Below are 17742 nucleotides of genomic sequence, written 5' to 3' on the forward strand. Positions count from 1 at the left end.
GCTTCCATTAGCTCTCAGGTTTGGGCGGTTTTCGTGTGATGACTTTGTTGTGGTACTAATGTTTCCAACAAAGATAGGCTTTTTTGATGCGATTAAATTGGGTAATCATAGCCTAATCACCTTAACTCATCCTAATAGCAAAGAATTAGTCTTCCATTTGTTCTATCCATGTTTTCATATTGGTTTCTATTTTGGATACCTCACTATTGAATTTAGGAGGCTTTATTTGCTTCAATATAAACTTCTTTTCTTGTTGCTTAGATAGTGACTAGAGGTGGGGATATGAGATCAAATTTTTAAGTCAAAATTCAAGTGCAAAAGAAGCCCGAGACTCGCAAAAGAGGCATTTTGGGTGCAAAATGAAACGATTATGGATCAAGGAGCTAGAGTGTTTCTAAACACCATATTAGAGAATTTGGGAATCTCCCAAGTCCCACTTTCAAATAAGGGGCAAAGGTTTGACCATATGGCTAAATCTTAACCTATGCTTCAAAGTGGGACTTGAAAAGACAACCTATATAGTAATTAGGGTAGATTCCACTTTTAAGTAAGAGGACAAGATTCAATCATGTGGCCAAATATTAACTATATTGGGAATTTTCAAACTATATGAGAATATTTAAATTTCCTAATATAGTGATCCTGAAAGCATTTTGATGCTAGAAATTCAACACAAGTGTCCATTCCTCAATCCCCCCCATTTGATGGCTACAAGGTTTGATGTTATGAAGCAATTATACTAGATCTAGAAGCTGGAAAGTATGCGACGGAGGCTAAGGTGATAGATTTTGATGCAAGAAAGATGCCTGTACAATCAGATCATAATTCTAACACAGTTTGCCTCTCCAATCGGATTGGAACCACTTTGGACAAGTGTGAAAAGCCAAAATGTGAACTAGGTAATTTAGGAGTTAAAGCTTAATGGTCATTAAGAAGAAAGAAAAGCCATAAATTTCATATGACATGGGGGGCCTTTTTTTTGCATCCCTTTCTTCATTAAAAATTTGATATTTTTTCAACTGCAATCATCTTTCTCCTCTTAGGTCTAAGATCCACAATTTTTTTCACTCTCCATTGCTCCAATCCTTGCGAGGAATGATGTAGTAATTCAAAAGGTCAAAATTTAGTCTTTCTCTCTCCTATTTCTCTCTCCTTGTTTCTTGTTCATATGGCTATTTATGAGAGAGAGAGAGAGAGAGAGAGAGAGAGAGAGAGAGAGAGAGAGAGAGAGAGAGAGAGAGAGAGAGAGAGAGAGAGAGAGAGAGAGAGAGAGAGAGAGAGAGAGGGCGGATTCGACGAGTCAATCTGAGGGCTAATTTGGCGAATCAATGTGATGGATGATGGTTTGAAAGTGTAATGGCAAGTAGATTAGGTAATTTGGATGTATCAATTGCTCCATTTTCTTGAGGTACGAGACATACGTATGTCAATTTTTGAGTAAGCAATCTTTATTTAATTTTTATGATGAATCATTAGTGCTTATAAGGAAAAGATGATTGCAAATGGTTGAAACATGTTTGTTGATGTCTATAATTTTAAAAATTTATTTTTTTCTTTTTGTATATTAAACACAATAAAATAGTAAAATTTAAAACACAAGAATTAATGAAAAATCATTAGTGCTTATGATGAAAAGATGGTTGCAAATGTCTAAAATTTTAAAATTTCATTCGTTTTTCTTTTTGTATATTAAACACAATAAAACTGTAAAATTTGAAACACAAGAATTAATGAAAAATGACATTCTTGGATTTTGAGACTCAAATGATATTTGTATGGTATGAAAACGAATATATTAATAGATTATAATTTATATGAGATATACAAATTAGAAAACTAAAAAAAGATAATAGTATAAAAAATTTATAAAAAATAGTTAAATAAAGAAAAAAATTTAGAAAAATTTAGTTTTAGTGCATTAAAAAGTATAAAAAAATTAGAAGAATATTTGTGATTGTGTAATGAAGGTAAATCATGAGAGTTTACCTTAGTTTGTTTTTATTTATATGTTAAAGTACATGTTTAGAGCTTGTTTCTATAGAAAATTTTCACGAAATCTTCCTACATTTGTATAAGCAAGCAAAACATAAATGATAGAAGGTGTGGGTTTGAAATGAAAAGTTATTTGATTAAGTTGGTTTTTTTAAAATATCTTAGCATATAGGCTGTGGTTTATTATAAGTTTTAAGGAGTTTAGTTGTAGCATGGGTTAGCACGTGTTGTTTCTCAGCAACGCAACATGACGTTAGTAGGAAGAAATCATGAAAAGATTATTTGTGCACTTCATATTATTTGGTTTTTAGTTAAGTTATTTGAGCTTAGAGTGTCATGCACTTTGCATATACAATCTTAATATGGTATCATAAGATAAATTATTGGATACATTACAATTGTATGTCTAGGTAGTAATGGCCAATGTTGAGAGTGTAAGATTTTCCTTTACTATAAGGTAGTGCGATATCTTGGAAAGTGGATTAAGTGAGAAATATATAAAATCTCTTGGATCATTACCTTTATATTATGAGATGACTTTATTATGTTTGTTTTCTATTATAAGACAACACATCCTGGGGTCGATCCCTGGGTTATAGGAGAGCCGTAGGAACCACATCACTCTGCTGAGGGGAGCTCTTTGTGTGTGTGAATCGAGGTGTTGATCACTTTTATGTTTAGATATTTTCTTTGTTGGAGTTGGGAAGGAAAATGGTAGATTACAAATTGATACAAATGCATGATTTAGTTCGAGTAGTGTATAGCCTCCAGACACTCCTAGCTATGAGGCCGTGATAGTAGTATAGGAGGCTCGGTTAGAGCCCTAAAGCTAGTGTTGGGTCATTTTAGGTCTTGACACCTGGTGCATTTACTAGGAGCCATATATAGGTGACCGTTTTTGAATCTTGGCTAATAGGGAATAGTCAGTCAATTTATACTAAATAGTATTGAAATAGATTCATTATTTCCTGTATACACCATCAAATGAAGATTCAATAGCAACAAATAGCTAAAAGGACTAGACATCAAGATGAAATCATTAGGAGATATTTTCCTAGGTGTACTAGTCCAATATCCTTGAGAAAGAGAGGTCTTATTGATCCGATCAATATCTCGGTCAGTCCCTTAGGGGGAGGAGAAAACAATAGCTTTTCCTTTTCTTTGAAAAGTCAATCTACTTTGAGTGGAAATGTAACCTCACCGATATAAATCTCTAGAGAAAGCCTAATCATCACATGATGGTGCAACCCATTGTAATACTTGTAGTAGGAACATCGGATTTGCCAGCCTTAGGGTTTTCTCTACCCATCTTTAGTGGGTTAATAGAGAAGATGTGGAGCTCCACAATAGCGAGTTTCAAAAATTACTGTTCAATTACCGAAATTAAGAGGAAGGACATCTCATGATTTTTTTCAACATGACTCTAAAAGGAAGAGCTACAATGTGGTACCATGGCTTGGAAGGCGGGATCATAACCATGATTGACTTATTCTTTGCGGAATTTTGAAGGAGTTTGTCCCTGATAGAGGTGGTCAATATTGGCTACATGTTTTGAATGTAATACGTTAAGAGCCCTATGAGAATGCTCAAGCATATGACAAGAAACTGAAGGAGGTGTTTCATAAATTGCAAACCTCTATTACTATTCTACTTGTTGTCCAATTACAATACTTTTCACATGGATTAGACTTCAATATCCAAGTCTAGTTGAGTAGTGTTGCTCTTGCTGATATATACATTGCTATTACACAAGTAGAAGAGGTAGAGTCTCACATACAAGTGGCTTATTCATTTAGGATAAACCCAAATTTGAGTCTACGTCCAGGAAATAATTTGGCATTGACCAACAGAAATCAAGGTGCGATTAGTACACCTATGAGTAACTCGAATGGAAGAGGAAGCATAACATATAATGTGCCCATGCTATTGGCTCCTCTTAATGTTATGCTAATGACTAGTCAAATGGTTTCATTAAATAATGAAAGCCAAATACCAAAACCATAATGTCAGGCCAGTTTATCATTGATTGATTTCTAATTAGGTGATTAGGCTAGCTGAACGACAAGCAGATGATCATGGTTATGTCCCTAGTGTGTCAAATGTTCTTGGCAAATTCAAGGACATGATGAAGCATTATACCGATATGATAATGGAAAAATATAGACAAATAGCTATAGATGCTAATTTTCTAAATAAGCTCTAAAACTTGATAGAAAGTTGATGTCCTAATGAGGATGGCCTATCAAGACTTAGTTGTAAGTGGTGTAATAGTCAATGCTTTTCAAGAAACTATCCTAATGCCAAATGCGATATATGTGGGAAGTCGGACCATCTAGCTAGTACTTGTTGGAGTAAGATTAGCTTTCTTTAGTTAGAGAGTAAGTATCCATGTCTAATTAATCATTGAGCACAAGGGAATAACCTTTAGTAGGATGAGAGACCAAAGTAAATATTACTGAGAGAAAAAGCTATAATAGAAGAGTTGCCCAGTAGTAGTGGTGTCAACCTTATTGAAGCTATGCATGTCAACACCATTGAGGCTTCCAATTTACAAGCCATTATAAGAGGAGAGAAGGTTAAAGAAGGTGTTAGAGATAATAAAAACCTGTTGAGGCAAATCCTAAATACAATGATAAGAGGATGCAAGTCCTTAATTCTGATGTGGAATTCGGTCCTCTAAAAGCTACTAGTGGAAAAGATGATTCCAATAGGGAGTTGCGAAGATCAAAGCCAAGAAAGAGTCACCTAAGCTTGTCTAGCGACCAAGAGAAAGAATGGTCCGTTGGGAGAAGAGAGCCATTGCTAACTATCATGAATTTAACTTAGCTAATTCTCTTTACAAGATAAAGGCCGATGTGAATCTCCTGTAGTTAATAAAGTTATCTCTAGGAGTTTATGAAGAATTTAAGAAGATCCTTTGCACTAGATGTATCGTCAAACCCTTGAGAATAACCTATGTGAGAGATGACTGATTTGAGCATACTTAAAAGCATTGGCCAAGGGTAGCAGCATATGTTGATGGCATATTAGTGGATCATGCCATTGTGGATACGGAATCCTTTGTCAACATTATGCATTTAGAATTGCTATTGGGCCATGTGGGTACTTTGGTTTGGTATTGTGAGACTGATCCTGAAAAGATAATGGTTATTGTCACTATGAGTTTGCTATGCACTCCTAAATAAGTGCATAACTTTCTATCGTCAGTTAGATATTATTGAGACTGATCCTGAAAAGATAAAGGTTATTGTCGCTATGAGTTTGCTACGTACTCCTAAAGAATTGCATAGCTTTCTATCATCTGTTAGATATTATTGATGCTTTATTAATGCATTGGTTGAGAGGACATTGCCATTGATGACTCTATTTTCCTTTAACTGTCTATTTATTTGGAGCAATTTATGTTAAGTATCCTTGGAGGATGTAAATAAGAAATTGACAAAATTACTATCTTAAAGTACCTAAAAGGAGTGAGATATTATATATATTTTCAATAGCTACGATGTATAGTATTAGCTATGATGTTTAAATTAAATTTAAAAGGAGAAGTGATACCATATGATTGCATTTGCTAGTTACAAATTGGAGATAATATATATTAATTATACCTACATGGAGAAATTGTGCCTTGGGATGATCTTTGCAATGAATAAATTCAAGCACTACATCCTGTATGAAAATATAGTATTTTATACAAAGATAAAAGAGGTAAGGGTATTGTTGAATAAGTTGTAACTGCCAGGACGCCTAGTAAAATAAGTGATCACTTTGCAAGAGTTTGATTATGAAATTAGAAGTAAGCCATTGAAGTTGTAGAGTATCATTGAATGTCTTGTGGATTTCAGAGAGCCGAAGGAAGACTTGGGTGAAGATAGTGACATTCGAGGGTCTATTTAAAATTGATATGGTGTCCATTCCATCCTAGTATGCTGCCATAATGCATATCTATCCACAGGAGAGGCTAGAGCCACTTTATCAAAGACTAAAAAGAGAAAAATTAGGTAGCAAGCCTTAAAATTTACCTTGATTGTAGGAACACTATATTGACAAGGGGTCAATGATGTTTATCACCAATGTATCATGTCTGATGAGGTTCCATTTATCTTGAAAGAGTGTTATGACTCTGTTGTGTCGACTGCATATAAATCTTTGAGAGCCAAATATTAGTGGCCATTCATTTTTTAGGATACATTTGTGTATGTCAAGAGATATGATACATATCAGAGACATGATAATAGAGAGAATAGAAAGCACCAAACCACTGACTCCTATTATGGCTATACTACCATTTGAGAAGTGGGGCATTGATTTCATTGGACTTATATATCCCTCGTTAAATACACGAAAATATTATATCATTGTGACAATAGACCATTTCACAAAGTGGTTCAAAGCTCGCACTAAGATGAAGGATAATTCCAAGGAAACAACTAGTTTTATTTTGGAGTAGATTGTTTGTCGTTTTGGCCCACCTAAGGAGCTTGTGTTTGACTATGGGATACATTTTTTAAATAAATCCATTGAGGCTTTGATGGAAGCTCCAAAGATTAAAAAAAGTAAGACCACGATCTACAATCCCCAAGCTAATGGGCAAGTAGAGGGTACTAACAAGCAACATATAGAGATTTTATCCAAACCTCTATCCAAAGTAAGTATGATTGGGATAAGAAGTTGTGTGTGGTTGTTTGGGCTTATAATATGAAATTTAAGAGAGCTACAAGCCACCCCTCTTTTAAATTAGTATATGGAAAAGAGTGTATTTTATCTTTGGAGATTGAGCTGCCTTCAATAAGGTCTGCTCTAAACCATTCCTTGGGAGAAGAGGAAGCGTTGCAATAAAGGCTCATTTCCCTTGCACATCTTGATGAGATTAGATTACAAGCCTTGTTATATCAGAAAGTAGGGAAGAAGCAGATGAAAATACTCCATGACCTTTGGGCTAAGAAGTATAAATTTGTTAAGGATTGATTGATTTTACATTATGATGCCCATTGTGAGCTCTTTTTAGGCAAGTTGGAACCCAAATGGGATGGCCCTTTTATAAGATTGTTCGTATAGGAAAAAAATGTCTCTACAACCATTTTAGCGGATTTGCAAGGGGTGGAGTTCAAAACTAAAGTAAATTTCAATAAATTAAAGCCCTATTATGTATAGAGATTGACATTGGACTTGGTGCCTTTAAGTTTGCAAGTCCTTTAAGATCTAGCTTAAACTTGCAGAGGGTACCAAGACTACTAGATGAGGAAAATCATTCCTTACCTTGAGCTTTCATATTTAGAGTAGCATTACCACCAATGCAAATTGATCTAGTGGAGTAAGAGTTATCACATTATGGAGTGGCAAGATAGATCTTTCATATGGGATATTAATCATTTGTCTATCTTCTAGCCTCTTCAGGGCATAGATTAAGCCTCTATAGGCATACATCATTTGATTTCTCAACATAAGGTGGAAAACTCCCCTTCATGGAAGAAGAACAAAGGAGATACGGCATAAGTGTAGAAACAAGGGGCTTTGGTCAATTCACCTTCAAGCACACACTAAACTTGGATGAAGCTATCTTGGAGGAGCCGGATGTAAAGTAGCTGGTGGACAAATGTGCCCTCCAAAAGTATGTGGAGAAAGTAGGGCAAGCGGTGGACTACTGCATGTGCATAGAGTTCCTAAGAAGTTTTAATGATGCAAGGAATTGCGGCACAGTAATAGTGAGGATAGGAGAAGAAGAATGTCAATTGGAGGTACCACCGAGCATTGCAATGATCAAGAAGGCCCTAGGCTTGGCCATCAAGAAAGAAAGACGCCCTCCGAGAGATGTATATGCCATGTTGGGAGTGAATAAGCATGATGTGCACATGGTGGACAGGATAAGTCTTGCAGACATCCCAAATCCAAAAGTAAGGATGCAAGCAAAGATGGCCCATACCCTCTTCTCAGGACAGAGGTACAACACATTGAAGAATAGAATTGGTGTGCTGGTATTGGAGAGCATTGAAGAAGTGGACTAGAACGGGTTTGTCCTGATGAAATCCATCAAGAACTCGGCCACTGTCCTAGCCACAAGTGTAGTACCAACAAGAGGGGAATCCCCAGCCTCAACAACTAGATCAACATGAAAGAAGCCTGCTTCTAAGGCATCCACGATCAAATTTGGTGGAGTCTTAATGACCATTATCCAAGAAGCCATAAAGGAGGCAAAAGGAGTAGAAGAGGAAGTATGAGAGATACCTTAACAATCGGCGCGCACTGACGTAGAGCAATCCAGTGAGAGAACCATCAGCAACCGGGGAGAGCAGAAAGTGTAGACTACCCAGAAGGAGGCCAAGGCAGGAGAGAAGAAGAAGGCCACGAAGCCCCAATAACAAAGGAGAGAGGAGATGATGAAGGAAGAACGGGCGGAGTTGAAAAGAACCAAAAAAAGAATCCAAAAGGACGGAAGAAGAATGAAGGTGGAAAGAGGAGAAAGAAATGAAGAAAGTGAGAGAAGAGTCACAGAGAGCCAAGGAGGAGAGAAGAAGAAGAGCAGAAGAAGAGGCTGAGAAGCTAAGGAGAAAGGAGGATGAAGACATGATGGAGGCCATGCATAGGTCCAATGGGAAAGGGACCAAGCATAAGAAGAACAATGCCAAGAACAGGAGGATGCCATGGTATTCATGCTGTGGTTAGCAATGGAGGATCAAGGAAGGCTAGAGATAGAGATAGAAGTCATGTCGTCAAAGGAGAAGGAAGAGGCCATAGAAGAAGCCACCAGGAGCTTGCAAGACAACCTGCCGTCCAGCAGGAAGTGGACGGATTGATGGCCATGGCCATGATCGAAAGAAGACTACATTGAGCAGAAATGCAAAGCCAAGCGCAAGTCAATGAAGATCTATTAGAAAGGCTTGCAGAAGCCCACCAATAGTTCTTCGTGGGGCTGAGCAAGGTAGAAGGATATCAGAAGAGCAATTGAATTGCCGAGACAAAGAGAAGACCCAAATACTGAAAGTGTGGAATGAACAACAATAGTTGGTAATGATGCTGTCTCAGGAGATGGAAAAAGGCAAGAAAGATGTGGAAGAGAAAGCACAGCAATGGGAGAGGCACAATTTTGAAAGAGTGCGAGGACTGATAGAGCACTTGGAAGTGGTGAAGTGCAAGAGGGTGCTCAGAATCTAGAGCAGAATCTAAAGACGTGTGCTCAATCACTCAAAGGCAAGATTTTCTGAACAGGGTGCTTCATGTCATCCAAGTTGAAGGCGAGGATTTGTGGAGAGGATGAAAATGAAGCTGGAGTTAATGACCAGAGCCTTGAGGTGTGACCTGCAAGAGCGTGCACTCCCAACGGGCACATGCATAACCAAGGAGCAGCAACATAGCTACTTACGACAAGCCAGACTCTCCATTGATGAGCTCAGGGAACTTGGATTCAAAGAACAAGAGTAGCCCTATCCACCCCCAGTCCAACTCATGATGGAACAAGACATCGAGGAAGGGTCAAATTCGAAGAAGAACCACAAACGAGAGAGCCCATTCTCGCCCTTGCTTGCCACCCTTGCCTGACCTAACCCCCAAAAGAGCTAGAGGGTGCCCAAGTCCCCAAACACATCATTGTTGCCAGAAGAAGAAGACGGGAACTTGTGGAGCAAGCCCAACAAAGAGCACAAGCACGACCATGGCAGCTTCGTGATGAGCCCATGCGACTACGCGAGGATCACCATCCCATCAACTGGCCGCAGGAGGTAACCATCTAGCAACAACATGGACTCCAATCCCAACCCTTCGAGTTCTCCTTCCTCTACCCACGATCCTTGGACCGAGTCTTACCGTTGGAGGTAGTGGAAAGGATCATTCGTTTGGAAATACTTTAGCAAACTGATGGGTCGAGGAGTGGAGCATCATAACCACACAATGGAGGTGAGAATACACAGACTACTGGTAGGATAAGGTCTATCACATTCCCGAAACCATCGAGTCTATGAGGCGTAGCCAAAGTGGCAGAGGAGGATTCGAGGCACCAATCTTGATGCATGGATGGCCTTCTACAGTACGCTATCGAAAGAAAGGAATGATCCTATCTACATACCCTACCCTCGCAGACATGGAGTGGATTACGATAGGAGGATGCATGGCAGATACGACTTTCGGAAGATCTACAATGTCAATGCAGCAACTCTCGAGGAATGCATGACTTTTAAAGCAGGGGACTTGCACCCATCCATCAATCGCTTCCTCGAGGATTTCTCTTTTTGCCTAGACCCAGCCTTCATAACTACTTGTAATTACCTTAGGACCATTAGGATTTTACTTAAGCAAAAGTGAGCAGCTGAGGAAGCCCACCTTCCCCCACTCTTTTTTGACTTAACCTAGGAATAGATACCTATGCTATGGCTAGGCTCATGATGAGGGCAACTCTACTTCCCTCTTTTTGTATGAAGATCCTTGAGGACATGAGCGATATCCGCTTCATGAGGTTCAATCATCCTTTCTTGTCAACCACACCTCTTAATGCAAAGGCTAGTATCAAGGAATACCTATAGAGCCGTGCCTTTTTGAGTTCTAAAGGAACTCCTCAAGGAACAAGAGGTCAAAAGGGAACCACTCACTAGGAATTCTCTTGGAGCCAAAAAAAAGACCGAAGCTACTAGGAATAACACAACAACTTCTCTATATGTTGAGAAGAGAATTTTGTCTAGAAGGAAGAGGAGACTTAGGTCATACAATTGAAAGAAATGTCAATGAGAGTTAACACAAACCTACCATGGGTTCCCAAAGTATTGCTATGTGCTCAAGGGTTTTATGCAAGAAATCATCAAATCTAGTTGCCAAAACTACTCGCACAACTAGCTCCACCAATCACATTCCCCATCCCATAAAAATCAAAGAGGAAGAGAAAGATACACAAACATAATCTAGGTCAAGGACCAAGACACTTAGGGAGACAACAACCGATTAATCATCGGATCTAGTTGCCAAAACTACTAGCATAACTAGCTCCACCAACCACATTCCCCATCCCATCAAAATCAAATAGAAAGAGAAAGATAGCCCACAATTCCAAAAGTGCAACCGCTTGAGGCCACCCATAGCGTTTGAGAAATTCATGAGTCAAGAGGAGGGGAGACTGAGTAGCCACTTCTTAATGATGCTTCTCATGCTAAAATAGAGGATTCAAAAAAGGAAAAGTTAGAGATCTTAAGTTTTGACAAGGAATAGTCCACCATTTTTGTTGGTCCAGCCTCCCAGCCAACATCTCCCAAACCAAAAGAACCTTTGTCACCTAAAGCCAACTAGAAAATCCAACCACAATATCCTAATATAGCTACTCAATCAACAAAAAAGGATTCACAAGGGATATTTTAGAAAACAGAGAAAGATTAATGACCTCCCTCTAGAACTGTTGTCAAGAACATAGTTGAAAATTCCCAAATCAAGACTATTTCTAGTCATTCTGAGGATCCAAGTGCACAATCTTCTTTGACTATGACTAGGGGGAGATTTGGACTCAAGTTTGGGCCTTTTAGTTTTAGAGAGAGAAAGCCTCTCAACCAATAGGAGGAGAGTTGCCATTATGGTAAAATAGGTATTTTTTTGATTATGAAGTCTTTTATCTTGTTTTTATAGATTTTTGAAAAGAAGCATTTTTGGGTATGTTTGGAGTATAAATTCATGGAGGCACAAGAAACAAGGCGGATTGGTATAATTAAAGAAAGTAGATGGAGATATTTCTTGTTAGTCATGTACAACCTTGCAGTATCTTGGTCATTTTCTTGAAATTCTTGAATAATACACCTAAATTTTTTCCCTCCAGTGTAGTATCCCTCCCCTTTTTTCAAAAAACTCAAACAGTTCACCAAAGTGCCTGTTATCCCTTCATTTTTGCAGAATATTTTCTATTCTATTCTCTCTTTTCACTCAACATCTTCTTTTGCTTCATCTTCTATGCCAATGGAAGCCTCACATCCTCAACGTCCCTCCTCTTCTATTAAAGCAATCACAATCTACAAAAATTTTGATCTTAATAACAATAGGTGGATTCCTACTACCATCTCTATTGGTAGTTGGGTTATGTTGTAGACAAGGAAGAGAAGAGAATGTGGAAATAAATTCATTGAACCTACAAGGGGTGAGTCAAGGATTTCAAGGTTGAAGGATCTGGGAAAAAATCAAGGAGGTGCTTATACAATATGTGTACATGTACTCAGAACTATGTTTGTAGAATTGGCCTATTGACGTGCCATGCCATAGACTAAACTATAAGTTAAAAAAATTTCAATAGGTTTGAAACCAAGTTTTTATATTTTAGGAATTTATTGAAGTCTGTTTAGGATTGTAGATATATATCCATCAAACCTTGAATACTGGCAACCTATCAAAATCATACTTGGAATCTTTGATGCCATTCACGGCTCTATTGGCAAGCAGGTGTACAAAGCAACCTGTAATAGGTCATTGACCAAGGACAAGGTTTTTTTAAATGAAAAATTTTACAATGCACCATTAAGCAAAACATGGTTTGGATCTCTTTGCCCTCTTCCACTCCCATCTTTGAAAAGTGGCCAATCTCGGAAGTGGAAACATGTGAATCTAATAGATTAAAGATTTATGTAGATATTCAAAGATATCTACATCCTAATATAGTTAGCAGATAGGTAAAGATCACAATCTTCATGCCACTATATGTTTTTGTGGATTTTTTAAATGATAAGGAAGTTTGGAAAATAACATCAATGTTCAAATGCAAATCAATAGAGCTGGGATATAAAAGAAGTGTGTGAGATTATGTCCAAAATGGAATGGAAATCTATTGTTTGTAAATATATGATTGTATCACAAAATTTTATTTTGACATTATATTACACGAGCTAGCATTATGTGAATGGAAAGATTGTGGCAATTGATCAAAACTTACAAGATGATGTTGATAATCCTATGATGATGTTGGAGGTTTGGTTGGAGGAGATGCTCAACGTAAGCCCAAACGTCTCTTTACGTCAAGTGCAAATGGACATAACTAATGATGACCTAAATATCCCTGTTGCTTATTTGTTCAAGTACAATGGCTACAAGGTAAATAGAATATATAATCCAAAAGTGTAATACATTGTCTAAGATACATTTTTCCTATTTGCAAATAACGTGAATCATAGTGAACCTTATGTGCAGATTGCAATTTGGATCTCATATAACATTTGGTTATGGCATACCATGAAACGTAAGACCTTTTGGTATTTTTCTTTTAAGTTATCTCAAATATTTTTTTAAATTTCCAAATTTGATTGTCCTCCTTGCCTTGTAGATCTCATTCGAGCCAGATTATTTGTGATATTTCCACACAGAGATGCTTTCTAGCCAACTCAATTGAAGGATACCATGACAATGTGAAGCAGTATGTTCCATGAGAGGGAGAGGGAGAGGGAGATGGAAAGGGAGAGGGGGAGGGGGAAAAGGAAAAGCACTAAGTGTGTTTTACTTTACCAAATCAGTTCTTTGGAAAAGCTAGTAAAGGGCTTTGAGATAGTGGTTCAAGACTATGAAATGTTGGACAATACAATAATTATTCTTTTTTAGAGTGCTAGAGTAGGATGATGGCCATAGCTATAGATGAAAAGTTTGCTACAATGCAAAATTGCTCTCGGAACATCTACTTGGGCAACGAATGGGCGATGTAAGTTTAATTTTTGTTAATTTAACCTCACATAGCCTTAACAATTTTATACTTGGTCTCATTTCTATGATTTTATTGAAGATGAGCAATTAGTAACTTATACAGATGATGGCCTTATTCTCTTTAGAGCAAATATTGTTGAAAATCTAATCAAGTGTGCTTCTCATCGAAATCTCTCAATACCACCTGTGTATGACCCTCCAGCTCTATGCCCAAAGCCCTGAGTTGGAATGCCATATCCCCATCCCAATACCATTGACTTAGATGATATGTACTTGATGATGACACCGACTATTTGAACACTTCTAATATAGAGAGGATATAAAGATGGTAAATATCCCAAAATTATAGTATTCAAATAAAAATTTACCCTCCTATACATAATCTAGAGATTTTATAATTGAATTGCTATAATTGGAAATGGAATTCAAAATAGTTTTTGTATCACTTTTCCTTCTTCTTACAAATTTTTATTTGTGATATAATGGGCACGTGTCCAAATACAATGTTCTCTCTTGGGTCAAAATTGTTGATAGGAGAGAATCTATGATGAAAACCTTGTCTTGAACATCAAAGGGAAGGTTTATAAGAATTAAGATGCAAAAGCAAATAAAATAAGATTTAGGCCATATAATTACGAGAAAAACATGCAAATTTTTTAGAGTTTAACAGTACCTTAAGACTGCGGTCATTATACGATTGTTGACCTCCTTTTGAAAGTTTGAGAGGACTCAAATATCCTCCTCACTAAAGTGGATGGCGCTGAGGTATTGCTAGTGTAGGCTTCTTAGAGGCAACACAACATAAAAAAATGGAGCCAACATCTCAAGCGCCTCATGATTGTCCTCATGCATGCCAACATGCCTCTCTCCTTTCTATATAGTCTCTCATTTAATGTTTGTCTCCTTGGCCTCCGCCTCACGAGCCCCCCTTTCTTCCTGGGCAACCTTCTGGGCATTTAGCCTCGTGTTGTGGGAATGAGAGCGTGTGACATCACTCACCCTTACCTCCTTGCTCTTTTTGAGAGGAAGGATCTCTAAAATTTCCTTCATCTTCTTGTCTATAATGCCTTGTCAGACTAGCAACTTGTTGTATTTGAACCTGAGTAACCTGAGGGATGTGAAGTCCCTAGGCATCACTATCACCCTATGTGCATGATCTGCTAAAATGCAAGAGTCCTAAGAAAATTCCACCATAAAGTCCTCGATAGCTTCATGTAAGCAATCCAGTGTTGAGGCATGCTAATGGAAGTCTAGGTTGTTTGTTTCACATATATCTTTAACAATCCTGGTAAATGGCCTCTTCACAATTGTAGGCTCATGGTAGTTCATCATCCTCCTTAGCCCTTTAAAAAGGACCAAGGAATGCTACTGGTACCATTTACGATGAGCTCTATTCTGCAAGGGGATCATCCTCTTCCTAGAACTGGATCCCTACTGCAAGCTTGTTGGGCCAAGGGCCGAGGGCCAAGGGCCGATGCATCATCCTACACATTTTGCTTAGAGGATGCTCCCTGTTGTGCAATGTGTGGGTCTCTAGATGAGAGTATTCTCACGGTATGCTTTGTTCCAACCAGGTCTATGAAAGAGTACAAACATAATATTAGAACTCCCAACAATGAGAGAAGGGGAAAAAACTAGAGAAATGGGATAGAAGAGACTGAATCCACGCAATATGACAGAGGGGGGTCCCAAAATTAGGAGCCCCCCCTCACATTTTGTGGGGAAAAGGAACTATAAAATGTGAGGGATAGGGGAGTCTCAAATTAGAAGCCTCCCCTCTTGCATTGTGTGGGGTTGGAGGAAACCGCACAATGCAAGGGTGGGGGCCTGCTAGATCAAGAGGCCCCTGGTCTTGCATTGTGTAACTCCTAGCCATTGATAAAAATTGCACAACATGAGTGTGGGGTCACAACATGAGAGTGGAGGGTCACAAAAGATTGGGAAGGCCCCCCTCACGTTGTGTGGCTCTTATGTCGAGGGGGATGGTATAACGCAAGGGGGGTGCTTTGAGAGTTTTTCCACATCCCCCTCGCATTGTGCAGGACCTGGGCAAGCACAAAGTGAGGGGAGTATGCTCTTTCAGCTCATTATGGCCATATCGCATTGTGCAGGCTTTGCACTGGGAGAGACTCACCATCCTAGATGAGCATCCAGGGCAATGGAGGTTCGAGAGGCTTGCAACGTGCAAAGTGAAAAATCAGTCGACTATCAAAATATGTGCTATATATGACACTTACATGTGCTGGCAACACTTGATGCCACATCAGCAAGAATGTGCATCCACACAAGTGAGAATGAAAAGTGCATGCCATGTGTCCACCACCGTTGTCCCTTTGCATAAGAAGAAATGAGTGAGGGGTCATGTATCCACCAGTGAGGTTCCTCATATGTGCTATAGTGAATGCATATATAGTCACTACATATGCAATACTCGAGGCTATAAAGAGCTAAGCTAGGAGTAGATTCACCCCCTTATTTTTGCACTCACTTGCTCCCTCTCTATTGCTCTATTCTCTCTCTCTCATGCCCTCCCCCTAGCTTGTATTGCTTGATTGAAGGTCCATTCTTACTCTCTGTGTCCTAAGGTGTGGCCCTCATTGCACTCTCTTATAGACTTCTATTGTTTTGGTATAGTAGCTTGCACCTCCCCTTCCGCCCCTCCCTGGCCCCCCCCTCGAGATTTGGAACTACATAATGCAAGAAGGGGGGTTTTAAAATCTTGTGGGTCTCCCCTCGCATTGTGCAGTCCCCCCTCCCAAAACAACCACCAAGGACCAGCTTAATGAGAGAGGAGGGCCTTGAGATTTTGAAATCCCCCCCCTCTTGCATTGTGCTATTTTTTCCCATCCCCACCCCAAACCACTAAAGGCCTGCACAATGCAATAGGGGGTGTCAAGATTTTGAAACCCCTCCCCCCTTGCATTGTGCTGGTCCCGCCCCACCCCAAACCACCAAGGACCCACACAATGCAAGGTGGGGGGGCCTTGAGATTTTGGATCCCATTCCCCTCACGTTGTGTAGGTCCACCTTGCCCCAAACTACTAAGGACCCCCACGATGCGGGGGGGGGGGGGGGGGGGGGGGAGCCTTGAGGTTTTGAAACCCCACCACCCCCTCCTCCCCCCCCTGCGTTGTCTAGGTCCCCCTTTGTCGACTGGTGTTTCTCATATAGTTGTGTTTCCAGATATGGATGCTACACATGTGTAGCATATAGAGAGAACTCCAAAGCTTGTGAGGAGTGAAGCCAGTCCTAACACTCTCGCACAAGAGCTAGCTAGTATTGAAAGCACTCCTAGCACTCTAGCACAAGAGCCTAGGAGGAGTGGACAAAATCCTGAGGAGATGCTTGTAGATTTCCTTGGTAGAGTGGAACAAGAGCATCAGCTACCATAAGTATCCAAGGTGTTTTCTATTACTGGCTTTGCATGGAGAAATGGATCAAGGCCCTCGCGAGTCTACCTCAAGGAACATGAGGCCCCTTTTTTGAAGTGGGCATTTGTTGGAGAGGTTCCTATCGAGGGCATGTAGTATGTTCACATGAATGATGCCTTTGCTAATAAGCCCCAAAGGAAAAGGTTCTATAGGGCAGTGCTAAGGGTTCCTGAGGGCATGAAGAAGGTAGATCTAATGTGCCATCTTGTTGAGTACTTTCACATGTTTGTATTCTTTCTACACGTGTTGCTAGGGGATAAAGGGAAAGATCCTGTCTCTAAGACCTAGAAAATACACAACAACCATGTGAAGTGGAGACAAAGGGAGTGCAAGAGTTTTCACAACTAGTAGATGTAGCTAGTGAGAGGGAGCAAAGTACTCAATTTGATATTGAAGCTTTGAGAAGGGAGAACACAGAGATGGTAGATTCTATTGTTGAGCAAGAGGTTAAGGAGGATATTGGTGAAGTTCCCACTGCTTTGCTCCACTCCTTCCTTATTGGCAAAAGGCAGTATATTCTCCTATTTGATATCCAGTCCCTTTTTAACATGAAGGAGGACTACTGCCTAGCCATTGTTGCATAGAATCTAGAAAGAGATTCCAGTCTTATTGTATCGGATTGGGATAAGTATTAGCTTGTGGTTTCAAATGTCAAGGAAACACAATAACTCTCCAT

General features: G+C 39.3%; 1 long non-coding RNA gene across 1 annotated transcript in view; it reads left to right on the forward strand.

The window, feature by feature from the left end:
• LOC148022002 (uncharacterized) overlaps nt 1-13375 on the forward strand; it is a 33300-nt gene extending 19925 nt beyond the window's left edge. The window contains exons 5-6 of the long non-coding RNA XR_015694446.1: nt 13132-13180; nt 13265-13375. This is a non-coding gene — a long non-coding RNA (uncharacterized LOC148022002). The remainder of the gene's footprint in view (nt 1-13131; nt 13181-13264) is intronic.
• The last annotated feature ends 4367 nt before the right edge of the window (nt 13376-17742 follow it).

The sequence above is a fragment of the Lygodium microphyllum genome, chromosome 17 (genome assembly GCF_053477565.2).
Source record: "Lygodium microphyllum isolate KBCC chromosome 17, Lygodium_microphyllum_v1.1.10, whole genome shotgun sequence".
In the NCBI taxonomy this organism is placed as follows: domain Eukaryota; kingdom Viridiplantae; phylum Streptophyta; class Polypodiopsida; order Schizaeales; family Lygodiaceae; genus Lygodium; species Lygodium microphyllum.